The sequence below is a fragment of the Chiloscyllium plagiosum genome, chromosome 14, assembly GCF_004010195.1.
Source record: "Chiloscyllium plagiosum isolate BGI_BamShark_2017 chromosome 14, ASM401019v2, whole genome shotgun sequence".
NCBI lineage: Eukaryota > Metazoa > Chordata > Chondrichthyes > Orectolobiformes > Hemiscylliidae > Chiloscyllium > Chiloscyllium plagiosum.
In genome coordinates this window covers 44,402,120-44,418,737 of record NC_057723.1, presented here as the reverse complement: position 1 = coordinate 44,418,737, position 16,618 = coordinate 44,402,120, and the positions used below count along the sequence as shown (strand labels likewise).

Here is a 16,618-nt window from a genome sequence, read left to right as displayed (position 1 = left end):
TTTACAGGGTGTGTTTCCCAGTACATTATTTTGCTGCTTATGATATTTTAGTATTCTTTCAGCTATTCTTCACATCATCCAAGACACTATAATATCTAAAATTTCAGGCAATCCTTATCCACACACATTTTCTGAAAAAAGTCATTGCGAAAGCAGGAATTCTTGTGGAAAATGGACACTGGAAATAGATCAGGTTAATAAAATTGGGCAACAGGAATAAAACTGAGAGGATCATCCCCAAAAGTAAAACCCAGCATTTATAGTGTCAAAATTATCCCCCAGTATCTGTATACTTTAGTAAATTATATAATAAGTGATAGGTAATTTTATTGCATTTTTGTTGCTATGACAGACATCATAACAGTTTAAAGGCAAGGCTTTTCCCTAAGTCAGATGTTAATCAAGGATTAACAATTATGAAATGATCACTGTGAGGTATTGAGCAATAATTTAGAACAAGTTATAAGAAATTACCTTCAGTTTGTATTGTCTGGAATATTCTTCAGCATTTCTATCTACTTGATATTTCTATAATTTTGAGTATACTAATATACCAAAATATCATGTTAGCACATAAATAAGTGTCATTCAAATTTCTCTACCTTATTTAAAATAAAATATATGGACTGTAATAGAAAAATGGTGTGGCAGTGTTTTCCCTCTCTGTAAAGATATGTCTTTTAACTTAGCCGTTAAACTTTATTGTTTTAAAGATAAACCCTGTTGTTACTAATTTCAATGCATAATGTTGCTGTATCATAGCCCATTATAATCATAAAGATATGTTTGTCACAAGTTTCTCAGTCCTAATGGAAAAAGTATGTTCTCACCTTTCCAGTTTCTTACACCAGTTTCACAACAACCCTGACAAGGTGGTATTAGAAATATGCATTTTCTGTTACTTTTGTGATTTTCCACTTTTGGGAGGCCAAAACAGTGCACATTACTCCAGTTTAGCTTAACCAATGTCTTGTGGAAGTGACATCTAGTTTCTGTACTCTTTGCATCCAACTGCAATATGAGGATCCTGTTTGCCTTTTTATGGTTTATCTATCTGCACTGTCATATTAAATGTGTTATGCATCTATATAAAAAAATCCTCTACTTCTATTCTACACAAAATGTTCATGAGAATTTAACTTAAGTATTTTGCACTAAAGGCCATCAAAATGTAAAAGCAGTGCTTTTTACCAAGCTTCAACATTTTACTTTGCAATAATCATCAATACTGATAGTATTTAGAAATACTAATGCAAATTCTTGCTGAGTTGTTAAAAAACCATAGATTACTTTAACAGAAATAGTCATATTATTGCATGCTTTTTCTAAACTAGTGTACTAATAATTTTAAAAACTGGCATCAGTTCCATTTGCAATGCTTACAATTTGAAAATATAAATTGTTTATTTTAATTTTTCAAAGTTTAAAAAAAACATAATTTGTGCATAAATGACATTTTATCAATAATGATTTTGAGCTCCATTGGTTTAATATTCCTCATTGCTGTGCTTAAAAGCAGTTCTCAGTATCACTATCAAAACAATGTTTTCAAGCATACCAAGAGAAATGCTTCTATCATTTTATGTGACTTATCCCTCCCACATTCATATACCCTAGATACTCTATCAGACCATTTGAAAATTCTGTCCGTCATTGTGTCGATTTCACTGGCTACAGAGCATTGACTTTACAGTGATATCATTCTTTTTAAATAAATTGGCATGACGTTTTCATAAATGATTATTCATGTGAAGAATCCTGTAAAATAAGTAAAATGTGAATTATGTAAATTAACATATTTGACTGAATGCAGCTACAAATAAACTAATTATTTGACAATGAACTTGAATGATATCACTTACGGTACAGCTTGCAAAACCAAAACACTTCATAAATATTTAATTTGGGCTTGTTATGGACCAAAGCAAATTCCCTCAAAATATATTAAGAATATAGTCTAGACACAACTTTATCTAATTTTAAAGCTATGTTTAAGGCATTGCATTCCAGATGCAGTTCGATTTGTCAAACTCCTTGACGTTAAGCAAAGCACATTTTATTTCTATGCTATAGATACAGTCAAAATCAAGACAAAACAAAAATTAGCTGAACTGGAATTCTATTGAAATGCTCAACAAAATAATATATGTATTAACGACAACTAATTAACTGTTCTAAGATGGTAACATTCCATAAACACACCCTTGGCAAAATTCAGTAAAACAGATTGCTTCACATGCAATGCTCACAGCTGTAAGAGAACCCCAGCTATTAGCTGTAACAAAGGGAGAATAAAAGCTTCCACATTCAGCTTCAAGACCCCAGCAACTGCTGAAATCCAAAACTAAAAATTCTAGTCATGTGGGAGCTTGATCCTACCCATTCAGGCTGCTTCTATTGTTCCAACTTGAAAAGGATCACAAGGTCTCACCAGCAGTTTACTCTGCAGGCTTTGAACAGATGAGTTGCCACCTCTGCCTCAATCTTTCTTTAAACAAAGGATAAAATAACACCTCTTATTACCATAGTATTTGAACTAAAAAAAGAAAAAGTGACCACTTTAGAAATGGAAAGAAAACTGGTCAGATAATAGAATAAACTGTTACTATGCATTTTCTGCATAAAATTCATACATCCCTTCTTGTGAACTTTTTAATGAAGTCAATAAAATTGAAAACATTTTGCAGTTCCATGCAAGGACTGCACAAAACGCTACATAGGACAAACAGGAAGTACTATGCATTTTCTGCATAAAATTCATACATCCCTTCTTGTGAACTTTTTAATGAAGTCAATAAAATTGAAAACATTTTGCAGTTTGTAATTTCAGCATTGTGAATGATAGGTTATTTTAGACCCTGAGTGGTTAACTATAGTTTCTGTACTTTTACTGTTAAAGGGGGGCAATTATAATAAGAACAAATTGATTTTAAGTCTCAAAACATTTTGGACAAGCAGTTTCTGGATGCTCCTCCAACATTGAAGTCCAAGATATTTTTCGTACGAGCTTCCTGTGAATTCTGGCCACCAGAATAGGCAAAACATTGAAAAATAGCATGGTCCAGAGAGTGCCCCTGAAACAGGTGTGTGTGGGTTTAGCTTTTGAGGCTCGATAATTAGAATCTCACATTTCAACTTATTTCTTGGGATTGCCTCAAATTTTGTTTGACCATCTTTATCCATGTTGTGGTTCTGTTCGCCGAGCTGGGAATTTGTGTTGCAGACGTTTCATCCCCTATCTAGGTGACATCCTCAGTGCTTGGGAGCCTCCTGTGAAGCGCTTCTGTGTTGTTTCCGCCGGCATTTATAATGGTTTGTCTCTGCCGCTTCCGGTTGTCAGTTCCATGCAAGGACTGCACAAAACGCTACATAGGACAAACAGGAAGACAGCTAATGATCCGCATCCATGAACACCAATTAGCCACGAAGCGACACGACCAGCTATCCTTAGTAGCTACACACGCAGATAACAAGCAGATGTCACCTAGACAGGGGACGAAATGTCTGCAACACAAATTCCCAGCTCGGCGAACAGAACCACAACAACGAGCACCCGAGCTACAAATCTTCTCTCAAACTTTGAACATCTTTCTCCATCTTGATTCAAACCAGCTATCATTCAGTTTAGATTTGGTGTGTAGTTTTGCTACTGGATTCCATTGTTCATCATTTATATAAATGTTAATGAGCTCAATAGTGACTTTACCTATAGCTGGGTGGAAGAATGGGTAAACGTCCGTGGCAGTAAAGGCCTGAAGACTCTTGCTTATCCTGGCACAAGGTAGGCATAAATTGGAATCGGCTGAAGTCTGCAGCAACAATTCTTTTCCACTTCTCCTGAGGCAGACTGCCCAGGAGAGATAGGAATGCTGTTCAGAACCTGGCAAAATTATTCCATTGAGCATGCTGCTTGAAAATTTTAGATCTGCAGCTAAAAGGGATTGTAAAGCATTCATTCAACTCCATGAAGGGTCATCAGCCTGGCACACACACACACACACAGTCCAGTTCTTTCTACACAACTGTCTAATCATCAGATTTTCTGTTCTTAATTAAATTATTTGGTTTGCTGCTAAACAAAAATGACAAAGTACGAATAATTGCCTGTCAGTTTATCAGGATGTACTTGCCCATGCAAGTTTTTCACGTTTTTGACTGATACATGAGATTTGCACCTCACATTCTAGCCATCAACAAAACCATGTACTTCCAACGTCACAAGGTCATCTTCCTCTGTATTTATTTCCTCTCCAGTACTGCTGCCTTACTCATGCTTTTGAAGTGGAATAATAACTTGCTTGACAAAACCTCACATTGAGTAATGGTAATATTTAGCGTCTTTACCTCAACTGCACTTTCAAAGGAACGTGATTCTTTTCTGTGTTATTAGATCATATCCAGTGAATGGTAGTGACGAAGATCCCAAACAACTTTTTGTTCTTATTGCAAGATTATGACTTGGAAAAGACATTTTGAATGCCAAGGCAATTTTTGAGAGGATCTTGACATCTGATAACTTCAAATTAGGGTGTAGGCAGTAGTGTTTCTGATTGCTGACAGGAAAGACAGCTGAGAAAAAGTGAACATATGATTAATCAGAATGGCAGCTGCCAGATTTGAACAAATTAGTACATTCCTGGTGATCCTGAAGGTAACAGGAATTGTGACCTTTTGAAACTGACAGTAATAGGGCTTACTTACCTTTTAGAGCCGAGACTACCAAAATTCTTCCTGTTAGACGTTTTTCTTATGCATGTTACTTGGAAGACAAAAATGACAAAATTCATAATCTGTGTAATTGTTAAGACTTTTGATGAACAACGGAACTTTTAAGGATACTAGCGTAACAAGACAGTGACTCAACCCATTTTGCTGCTTGTTTGTTAGTTTCTAGATAAACCTTTGTATCATTTTTACAGCTCGCTATACATCAGAATTTCCAGGTTAAATGGGGGAGTTAACTTTGATTCAGCATAGTATGAGAACTTCACTTTCATTGTTTGTCGACTTTTATTTCTAGTTTGTATCAACAGTTACAGAGACCTCCGTCTCTGATGAGAATATGAATGATTGGTCCATTTGTGCCTAAATCAAACAACCATTATATCAGGCTTCCATTGGTTCACACAGTTTGTTTTTGTCTCCAGGACCCTGGACCCTGGACTACATGACTATGAATTTACTTTCTTATATTAGCATTGGAACAGCACAGCAGATTTTTTGCCTGGGATTCCACTACTGAGTTGATACACTTCAGTTTCTGACAATTATTTACATCTTCCCCATAAAATATGTCAGTTGAGTCACCATTAAGCTCACTAACACTTATTTAAATCAGGAACAATGGCATTCAGCTTGAAAAACAGACTAACTAAACTGATTAGGTAAAAACAATGACTGCAGATGCTGGAAACCAGATTCTGGATTAGTGGTGCTGGAAGAGCACAGCAATTCAGGCAGCATCCAACGAGCAGCGAAATCGACGTTTCTTCATCAGGAATACAGACAGAGAGCCTGAAGCGTGGAGAGATAGCTAGGGGAGGGTGAGGGTGGGGAGAGAGTAGCATAGAGTACAATGGGTGAGTGGGGGAGGAGATGAAGGTGATAGGTCAGGGAGGAGAGGGTGGAGTGGATAGGTGGAAAAGGAGCTAGGCAGGTCCATGTCCTCGGCAGAGTGGTAGGGGGAGTTGAAATGTTGGGCCACGGGGCGGTTTGGTTGATTGGTGCGGGTGTCTCTGAGATGTTCCCTAAAGCGCTCTGCTAGGAGGCGTCCAGTCTCCCCAATGTAGAGGAGACCGCATCGGGAGCAACGGATACAATAAATGATTATTGGTGGATGCGCAGGTAAAACTTTGATAGATGTGGAAGGCTCCTTTAGGGCCTTGGATAGAGGTGAGGGAGGAGGTGTGGGCACAGGTTTTACAGTTCCTGCGGTGGCAGGGGAAAGTGCCAGGATGGGAGGGTGGGATTGTTGGTGTGACTGGAGATGGAGAAATGCAATGATGGGCATTGTGGTGTCATCATTGGGACAATGGTGTTACACATCAAATCCAAGAAGTTATGCTCCTAGTGAACCAGGGAAATTTTCTGTTCAACAAATAATGCATTCCTGTTGCTAGTAATAATTTTGACTGATAAAAGTGAGGAACTTTTAAATTTCAGGCTGATGAAAGCTTTAATTACAAATTAATTGATTTGGCTATAAACTTTGGATTCTTTACTTTGCCCGTCATAGAGATTAATGTACTACATGTAAATAAATTATAGTGGGAGGGTTGATAGCAACAGAGAGGGAGGGATTTTCTTTTCAGTCTTTTGGTTGCTGTGTTACTATATAATTCCAAATATGTTTAGAAGTTTGTGAATGACTCGAAGAGTGACTGGGTGGTTAATAATAAAAATGATGATTTTAGGTTATAAGAAGAAATAGACAGGCTGGTCAAATGAATAGCTGAGTGGCTGATGGAACTTCTCCCTTGAAAGTGTGACTTACTGCACCTTGATAGAAATAATAAGACATAGGAGTACTCAATGAACAGCAGGACGTTAGGAAGCCCACAGGAATGAGTGGTCTTGGGGTACTTGTTCACAAATCCTTGAAGGTGGTAGGACAGTTTAATAGGGTAGTTAAATAGGTATACGGGAGAAATGCTTTCATTGGTCATGTGATAATTATGTTGGGAGGTTATGTTGGAACTGTACAGGACTTTAGTTAGGCCACAATTGAAATGCTGTGCAGAGTTTTGTTCATAATACTTTAATAAGGATGTGATTGCACTGGAGAGGGTGCAGAACAGATTCACCAGAATGATGCCTGGACTGAAAGGTCTATGCTATGAGGAAAGTTTGGATATACTGGGGTTGTTTTCCTTGTAGCAGCAAAGATTGAGATGGGACCTATGTACACGTTTGTGAGGGATGTAGATATAATGGATGGAATGTGTTTTTCCATTATTAAAGGTGTCAATAAACAAGAGGCATTGAGTTAAGAGAGAGATAGAAGGCTAAGAGAAGATTTGAAAATATTTCCTCACCCAGAGGATGATGAGAGACTGAAACCTGAAAGGGTATTTGAGTCAGAAACACTTGTTATATTGAAGCAGCATTTAAATATTTATTTTGCATTGTCATAGTCAAGTAGTGCAGACTGTAATTACTCATATGAGCGATCAAACATCCAGTCTCAGCTTACTCTGGGGGAACTGTTGGTGAAATTGAGAATTCTGATGAGCAATTATCATGTGTGTGGAACCCTCCGAAAAAGCCCCTTAAAACCATAGATTTTTGGAGGCTCCTGATTCACTTTAGCTTAATTGTCACCCACGAGAGGTTAGAGGATTAAAAACTTCCTATAACTCCTGGATAACTGTTAAACGGAACCTTTAGCTTACAATGAACTCTACATCAACACCACACCTGCCCAGCCCTTAAGAACTCTCAGACCTGATGCTCATCATGGGTGTGACTAACACTGAATCCAACCTGAAACTGCTGGTTGCAATACATACCTCACTCAGCTCCCACAACTGCCCCCCCCCACCCCTCCCTTCCCAACATCCCACATCCTCCAAACTGATCTCATTACACTTGATAGCCTACTCACTGATTTGACCCTATATCTACATTAAGCATTCATCAACTTACCTGGAATCCTCCTCGCACCACCACCCTCATCTGTCCACTTGACTTCTCATTCATCTACCAACCTACCTCCTCTCACGTTCCTTATTTATACAATGAGCTACTCCCATCAAGCAGGAACACATGAATGCAAGAGCAGAGAATCATTGTGGAATGACAGCTGGTGATAATATTTCAGAAATATTCTTATCTCTCCTTTGCTCTCCAGGAACAGCAGGATCGTGCCAATGTTTTGGCTAAACCAAATTTTTCAGTGAATCTTTTTGAACAGGAAGGAGTTGAACGTGCAAACTTCGTTTTACACATTTTTTACCTTACAAGGTAATTGGCTTATAACTCTCTACATAGCAAAAGAGAGGAATGGACTGGGATATCCGTAAATAACAGTGCACGATAATGGACTGCTATCCTTATTTTCACATTATTATTTTTCTTCAAATGCAACATTCTCATCTGTATATCTTTCAGTATGTTGAGATCATATTCCACACCGAAGATCTCAATAATGATGAATCCATAGTAATTTGCATGATCCCATATGTTAAACTTGTGTGTACTCTGTAACTGCATAACATTTTTATTGCACTTGTGCACCTATTAAGAGGATACTACGTGGTTCAGCAACCTTTTCCGATAGTTCTGTTGCATCTTAGTTGAAGTGCATTAGAGCTGTAATAATAGGGCCTGAATAAATCTCTGCAATCCCCCAAGTTTTCTGAACAAGAAAGAAAATATGGCTTTCGTTAATACATTTACAGTGTACTAAAAGCAAGTTTAAACCCCTCCAAATTAAACCTGATTCAGACCTCAACAATGCTGGCAAAGAAAAGAGAAAACCTCTCACTGGAGCAATTATGAATGTTCTTGTGATTCGGGTTAGGGTATGTTACTGAAGGAGCTTAGCTCAGCACCTGACCATTTTTGACCTATCCATCATCCCTCAAATGTTGCATAGTAAAGACACACATCTGGGCATAAACTGACAATTTAGCTTTGCTGGGATTTTCACTTGCTGATGAAGCAGCTTCCCCAAGTGAAATAATTGGGTGGAAGTCCCAAAAGATTTGATTACACCATTCTGCAGAGACATCTTTGACAACAATGTCCTTCAAATGGAGCAGCCATAAAACTTTGACCAGTGATGAAACAGGTAGAAAATAAGATTATAGAGAAAGCAAATATCTGTGTGTGACACATACAGAATCTGTTATCTCTTTGTGAAATATATCTATATGGATACAATTAATATTTCCACACAAAAAAGGTCATTTTAAACCTTTTTCAGAAATGCAAATTTTGTCTTAACCATTTTGAAAGGAATCGTGAACTAGGAGATTCATTTATTTGAGATCACTTGTGTAGTTTGGGTAAAACTTTTTTTTTTCTCTAAATGCAATTATCCCTTTAAGATCAAGAGAAGCTGTGAATGTTCTGAAAGAGGGTTAACTGAGTTTCTGCTTATAACAGCAGATGAACGAGGAGCAGGAGTAGACAAGTTAGCCCCTCAAGCATGTTTCTTCATTTAGGGTATGAGGCTGATCTCATCACAGCTACAACTCTAATTTCCTGCTGCCTCTCCATAACCTTTCAACCCATTACAAAGTAAATATGTCTCTTTCTTCCACACTTTTACTCAATGTTCTGGCATGTACCACACTCTGTGGTAAAGGTTCTCCTCATCTCTGTTTTAAATCTGCTAACACCTATCATAAAATGATGACTTTTTGTTCTAAGTTGCCACACATGAGGAAACTTCTATGCTGTTACAGAGTCATAGAGATATACAGCACAGAAACAGACCCTTCATTCCAACTTGTCCAGGCCAACAAGATATCCTAAATAAATTTAGACCCATTTGCCAGCATTTGGCCCATTTCCTTCTAAACTATTTGTATTCATATACCATCCAAATGCCTTTTAAATGTAGTAATTGTACCACCCTCCACCAATTCTTCTGGCAGCTCATTCCATACATGCACCACCCTTTGTGTGGAAAAAAATTGCCCCTTAAGTTCTTAAGTCTTTCCCCTTTCACCTTAAACCTATGCCTTCTAGTTCTGGACTCACCCACCCTGGGGAAAAGGTCTTGTCTATTTACCCTAACCATGCCCCTCATGATTTTCTAAACCTCTATAAGGTCACCCATCAGCCTCCAACTCTCTATGGAAAGTAACTCCAGCCTGTTCAGCCTCTCCCTCTAGATCAAACCCTCCAACCCTGGCAACATCCTTGCAAATCTTTTCTGAACTCTTTCAAGTTTCACAACATCCTTCCCATAGCAGGAGACCAGAATTGCACACAATATTCCAAAAGTGGCCTAACAAAGACCTATACAGCCTCAACATGACCTCCCAACTCTGATAATCGATGCTCTGACCAAGAAAGGAAAGCAGACCAAACGCTTTCTTCACTATCCTATTTACCTGTGACTCTATTTTCAAGGAACTATGAACCTGCACTCCAAGGTCTCTTCTTTCACCAACATTCTCCAGGACCTTATCATTAACTGCACAAGTTCTGCTTTGATTTGCTTTTCTAAAATGCAGCACCACACATTTATCAAAATTAAACTCCATCAGCCACTCCTTGGCTAATTGGCCCACCTGATCAAGATTCCATTGTACTCTGAGGTAACCTCCTTCACTGTCCACTACACCTCCAATTTTGGTGTCATCTGCAAATTTTTCTTTGGCATCTTTTATACCTCAATTAGATCTCCTCTCATTCTTTTTGACACCAGACAGTTAAAAGTATAAATTCCTCTATCTCTCTTCACAGGACAAACCCCTCATTCTCTGGAGTCAATCTAGTGAACTCATATGAACTACTTCCCCCTTCAAGTAAGGTGACCAAATTTTCATGCAGTCTCTACTTCCTTTCTTTTACACACACTTTTCCTTTGGCAATAAATGACAAAATTCCTTTTGTCTGTCTTATTCCCTGCTGAAACTGCAAGCTGATTTTCTGCAATTCATGTAATTACGTTTCAAGAAATGCCCATGTGACCTGAGGTTGCAATTTTGAAGAATGACCAAGGAGCCGAGCATAAAAAGAAGGCTTTGTAGATGCTTGTTTGTATAGGTTGTGGTTGGAAAGGACAAAGCATTTCAGGCAGGAAAGGTTTAGGATCATGTGGTGGACAAGATCAATTGTTGTTGCTTAAGTAGTACAAGATCCCACTAGACCACTTAACATAACCAAATAAGAGCTTCTTTGTCATCGAGACTTGTAATTGTGAGAATGTTTGCAGATTTGCACCTAGTCAATGGTAAGTATATCACTGGGCTTCAGATGGAAATGACTGCAGGCAAAAGACAAAGCTAAATGATTGAGTTGGGAGTTCGGGATCTGACATAGTGGAAACCAAATTAGAAAGATCGATATTACACACACACACTACTGCATTTTGTGAGTTCTTGTAACAATGTTGGGTATATCTTTGTATTGGATACTTTGAAAATTTCCTTTTACGTTGAAATGTCCTTCATATTTTAATTAATACCTAATTCAAGCTAAACAGTTGCACTGTTAGAGTTAGAATTCTTTCAGTATAGAAGCACACCATTTGGCTTAACAAGTCCACACCGACCCTCCAGAGAGTAACTCACCCAGATTCATTCTCCTATCCTATATTTGCCTAATGCACCAAACCTACACATCCCTGAACACTGGGCAATTTAGTTTGGCCAATCCACCTAACCTGCACATCTTTGGATTGTGGGAGGAAACCAGAGCACCCAGAGGAAACCCACACAGGCACGGGGAGAATGTACAACTTCACACAGGCAGTTGTCCGAGGCTGGAACCGAACCCAGATCCCTGGTGCTGTGAGGCTGCATTGCTAACCACTGAGCCACCATGCCACCCACAGTGCATTGCAAGTATGTTAGGCAAGCAATTAGGTATCTTTAGAATTTGGCCAATTCAGCACTAACTTGTGTAATCTGCCGTGTAAATCCAATAAAGTTTCTACTAATTAACTCAATGCTATGTTCAAGGGCTGAAAATTTGGTTTGAGTTTGATTTATTGTTGTCACATGTACTGAGCTACAATGAAAAATGTGGTTTTATCTTCCTTATTCCCTACTGAACCTATATACTGATTTTCTCCAATTCATAGTGGCAGAGTGTACTATACAAAGTGCAGCAGTGTAGCATAACAGCGTACAGAATAGTTTTACAGCAGGAGAGAAGGTGCAGAGAGAGAGAGAGAGAGAGAGTATCAACCTCTTAAGCTGCAATAATTTTACTTTCTCTTCAGGGAAAATAAAGGTCTGCTTTGTTCACAATATGAATAAAACATAATCTAACCTTTACTGTTCCTATCAGCACTGTAACAAAAGCAATATGACACAATTCATGTATGTAGAATTCAAGTACGCTGCTTTAAATCTCTTGGTTGTTTCTATACTCTATCTTTCCCACATTTTGATAATTCATGAGTAAAATTTAGTCTAATTTTTTACATCTGGAAAATCAGATTGATATTATTCATTGCGCGTGTGCTTTTGCATTATAATGCATCTTGTTATATTGAGTATACTTGTTACCACAGCTCCAATACACCTGAAAGTAATATATTGCTTTGGAACGGAACTTAAATTATCTCGAACTTTCCAAATTGCTTTCAACCCTATAAATTTAATCAACAGCAAATTTTATTTGTGCTCTCTAATCATCAAAGTTTTGATCTAATTGAAAACTACCCACAACTGAATAAAATCTAAATCATAGAATAGAATCCAAATTTCCAGTGTGATGCAATTATGCATTATTAGATTTTATTTTTCTGCAATCTAATACCATTATGTAAATGATACTAAGCTTACAACTTATTTACTTGACATCTATACAGCCATAATTAAAGCAGAATATGAATTATGATGAATGTGCTGTGAATTTAAAGCTGTGACCCTCCCGACAACAAGATGGAGGGAAAGACATTTGTGAATGTCACATACTTTAAATGGAGAGACTTTGCAGCAGATCTGAAGGAACTTTAAAAGACTTTTCGTGCAGGATATCCTGACTGTGGGGGTTGGGGGGAGTGGGGAAGTTGCTTAGCTGATGTATCTTTTAGATTTGCTCTGATTATGGTGAGCATCAATGAAAATTTTAAACTCCTGATTTCAGTTGGTTCTTAAAGAAAAATAAAACCGTAACAGTGATGGAGTTTGAATTCCAGCCAACCAAATTAGACTCTCTTGAGATTTATTTGGTTCAGTCACTGAACCTTTTTGATATCCAGCTAATATTTCTCTTTAAGCTACAAATGTAACTTCATTATTTAAGAGAGGTGAAAATCAGATAAACCAGGACATTATAGACCTAATGTTCTAATGTATGTTTTGGAAGTCTACTGAACCAAGAATTAACTAATGATTGAGCTTTTAAGAGAAGTTTGAACTGATTAGAGTGTAAACCACTATGAATGTGTTAATGGTAGATCATGTTTAACGTACAAAATTGAAACCTTTGAGAAAGTAATTGAAGTAGTCGACAGGAGAATGTCTATAGATGTAATTTACATAAATTTCCAGAACCTCTCCAATAAATTTGTGTTGAAAAAGATATTTAGTTCAAGTTAAAATTATTTCCTTTTTTGTAGAGCTCTTGTTAAAGCCCTAATACACCTATTTATACATCACTTCCAATTCTCTTCACCTTCCTGGAGAAGTTGAATGTAAATTAATATTGTATAAATCAGATCGGACCACACAGCAACTGCAGCTCACTAATTGCTTATCCTGGCAATCACTGAACTGTTTCTTCATAACAACATCCCTTCATGCACCATGGCCACTGTCTTCCTCATCATTTTGTCCACAGAATTTGCTGTTGGCAAACCACTAGCCTCAACATATATCTGTTCTCAGATCATTCTAACATCACTTCAGCACTTTGGCATTGAGGGATACTTCTGAATTGCATGGACCTGACCAGTGGCTTCATACGCATGTACATACTTTACATCTTATGGCCTTTAACCTGCTTTTGTGATGTACTCTCACTCAGTCACTGAGTTTTCTTGGAGACTACCAGCTCTGAACACTCCACATTGCTTTCTTAACACGCAGTGTCAAGCTGCCAACTTCTGTAGCTTTCATTGTATTTTAGCTCAGCTGAAGAACGAGAGCTTGTCACAGTGGAGAGCACTGAACAATCAAGGAGAGAACATGTAATTGTGCAGTACCTTGTTATGGCAACATCACATCTCCAGTATGTGCTTTAATTTACAAGGCAAATGCAGGGAATTTGCTGCAAGCATAATGGTTATATATGAAAATCAAACAGGAGCTGTTCTTAGTGGGATCAAGAGGGATTACAGTCATTCAGGCACTGATCTGGTTCTAGTGCAGAGGCTTTGTCACAGTCAGACAGGTGCTTGGCCCTACCAAAGTCCAGGGATCCATGTCCTTGCCATCTGGTGATTGTGCTATTGTCAGTCCTACAAGAAACGTGCAAGCCATTGGGCATTATATTGGTCTGTCAGGATGCTGCAGAGAGATCAATGTGGGGAGTGAGCCAGTTTCTTTTCCCTCAAAAATGGCAAAGGGAAGAAAGAGCATGATGGAAATAGATGGAAGAGCAGTTCATTGTGATGCACAAGGAGGAGAGCTGATGAGGTAGTCAGTGAGCGATTAATACATGACAAAGGTTAGTGGGGTGAGAGGATGAGGTGGGCAAGAGTCTGAGTGGACCTGTTATGTGCAATAATGAGAGTGATAAAACTTGAGCCTTGGAGCAAAACATGTGCAGTGGCAGAGTAAGACTGGATGTTGGCCCTCCACCATGTTTGACGAGGCACTGTGAATCTCACTCAACAGAACACCAACTGAAAGTGGGAAAATTGCATCCATGTCATTAAGGAAAATTATTGACCCAGTTAGGAGATTGGTTAATCAGTAAAATACAGGGAATATGGATAATGCATGTGAATATGAATTGAATGTATTGACTAATGCGATCCCATAGATCAATCTATGCTGAGGTTTTAACAATTCACGACGCTTATTTAATCAATTGGATAATAACATAATCCTAGAGCCAAGTTTACTGAAGAGAATAATTGGTGATCAAGTCAACATTATAGATATGAGCATAAAATCACAGAGACAGTGAGAGATTTCTGTGCAAGTCAGGCGTGAGATCATCTATTTTGAGCTAAATAAAACATAGACTAGAATATTGCATAAGTCAAGAAAAACTGGAGCAACAGTAGTTCAAAGAGATTTAGAGTCAATGTACTCAAATCACAGACATGTAACGGATGCAAAAGGTAATCATAATGTCAACATTCCTAATTAGTGTTTGAACGTAGAATGCCTTCGTCAGACCACATCTGGATTGTACAGTCTGAGTCATCTCTCCGTAGGAATTGAAGGTCAGATTCTAAATGTAACAAGACCTAATGCTTAAGGCTAGATAAAGAAATTATATAAACTAGATCTTGTTTTCTGGAGAATGTGAGGACTGCAGATGCTGGAGGTCAGAGTCAAAAAGGGTGGCACTGGAAAAGCACAAGTGGTGAGGCAGCATCCAAGGAGCAGGAGAGTCATCATTTCAAGCATAAGCTCTTCATCAGGAATGTGGGAGGGGGCCGAAGGGGGGATGGGGTGATAGGTCGATGAAGGTGGGAGTTGATGGTGATAGGTCGGAGTGGAGGGTGGAGCAGATAGGTGGGAAGGAAGATGGACAGGTAAGATGGTTCAAGAGGGCAGTGCTGAGTTGAAGGGTTGGATCTGGGATGAGGTGGGGGGAGAGGGAATGAGGCAACTGGTGAAATTGACATTTATTCTGCGTGTTTGGAGGGTCTCAAGGTGGAAGATGAGGTGTTCTCCCTCCAGTGGCTAGGTTTTGGCACTGGAGGTGGCTCAGGACTTGCATGTCCTTGGTGGAGTGGGAAGGAGAGTTGAAGTGATCAGCCACGGGCCGGTGCAGTATTTTGATGCATGTGGCCCAGAGATGATCTCTGAAATGTTCCACAAGTTGGTGTCCTATCTCCCTAGTGTAGGGGAGACCACATTGAGAGTAACGGACACAGTAGATGAGGTGCGTGGAGGTGAGGAAAATCTCTTTCGGATGTGGAAGGATCCTTTGGGGCCTAGGGGGGAGGTGGAGGGATGTGGGCACATGTTTTACACCTCTTTCAGTTACAAGGGAAGGTGCTGGGAGTGGAGAGTGAGTTGGTGGGGAGGGAAATATATCTCTGGTGGTGGGGTCTGACAGTAGGTGGCAAAAATGGTGGAGGGTGATGCATTGGTGGAGTGAAAGGTGGGGACCAGGTTTCTGTCCTTGTTGCGGTTGGAGGGTGGGGTTCAAGGGCAGAGGTGCAGGGAAGTGGAAGAGATGCCTGGAGGGCACTGTTGACCATGTGGTGGGGGAAATTACAGTCCTTGAATTAGGGGGCTATCCGGGATGTTCTGGAGCTGAATTAGTCCTCCTGGGAGCAGATGTGGTGGAGGTGGAAGCGGAGGAATTGGGAATGAGAGATAGCATTTTTACGGGGGCGGGGGTAGAGGTGGTGGGAGGAGGTATAGTCCAGGTAGCTGTGGGAGTCTGGTTTGTAGCAAATGTCCATGTTAAGTCAGACACTGGATATAGATATGGATATGGAGATGGAGAGGTCCAGGAAGGGGAGGGAGGTGACTGAGATGGTCCAGGTGAACCTGAGCTCAGGATGGAAGGTGTTTGTGAATTTGATGAACTGTTCAACCTCCTCATGGGAGCACGAGGTGGTGTCAATACAGTCAATGTGGTGGAGGGAAAGGTGGGGAATGGTGCCAGTGTAGCTACGGAATATACCCGATGAAGTGGCAGGCATAGCTGTGGCCCATGCGCATGCCATGGCTACCCCTTTGGTCTGAAGGAAGTGGGAGGATTCAAAGGAGAAACTGGATGATGACATTCAAGGGAGCAAATTATTTCCAAACTCAGCCAATTAAGGGTACACATTTTGACATCAAAAATATTTGAT

The 16,618-nt window shown here is 39.2% G+C and overlaps 1 protein-coding gene and 1 long non-coding RNA gene across 2 annotated transcripts in view; one reads left to right on the top strand and one right to left on the bottom strand.

Annotated features, from left to right (window-relative positions):
* unc5a (unc-5 netrin receptor A) overlaps positions 1-16,618 on the top strand; it is a 579,623-nt gene that overhangs the window by 287,910 nt on the left and 275,095 nt on the right. The gene's annotated exons all lie outside the window — the stretch shown is intronic.
* On the bottom strand, positions 1,483-4,849 carry LOC122556685. Its single transcript, XR_006313609.1, has 3 exons — positions 4,702-4,849; positions 4,345-4,569; positions 1,483-1,758 (listed from the first exon to the last, which is right to left on the bottom strand). It is a non-coding gene; the product is annotated as an uncharacterized LOC122556685 (long non-coding RNA).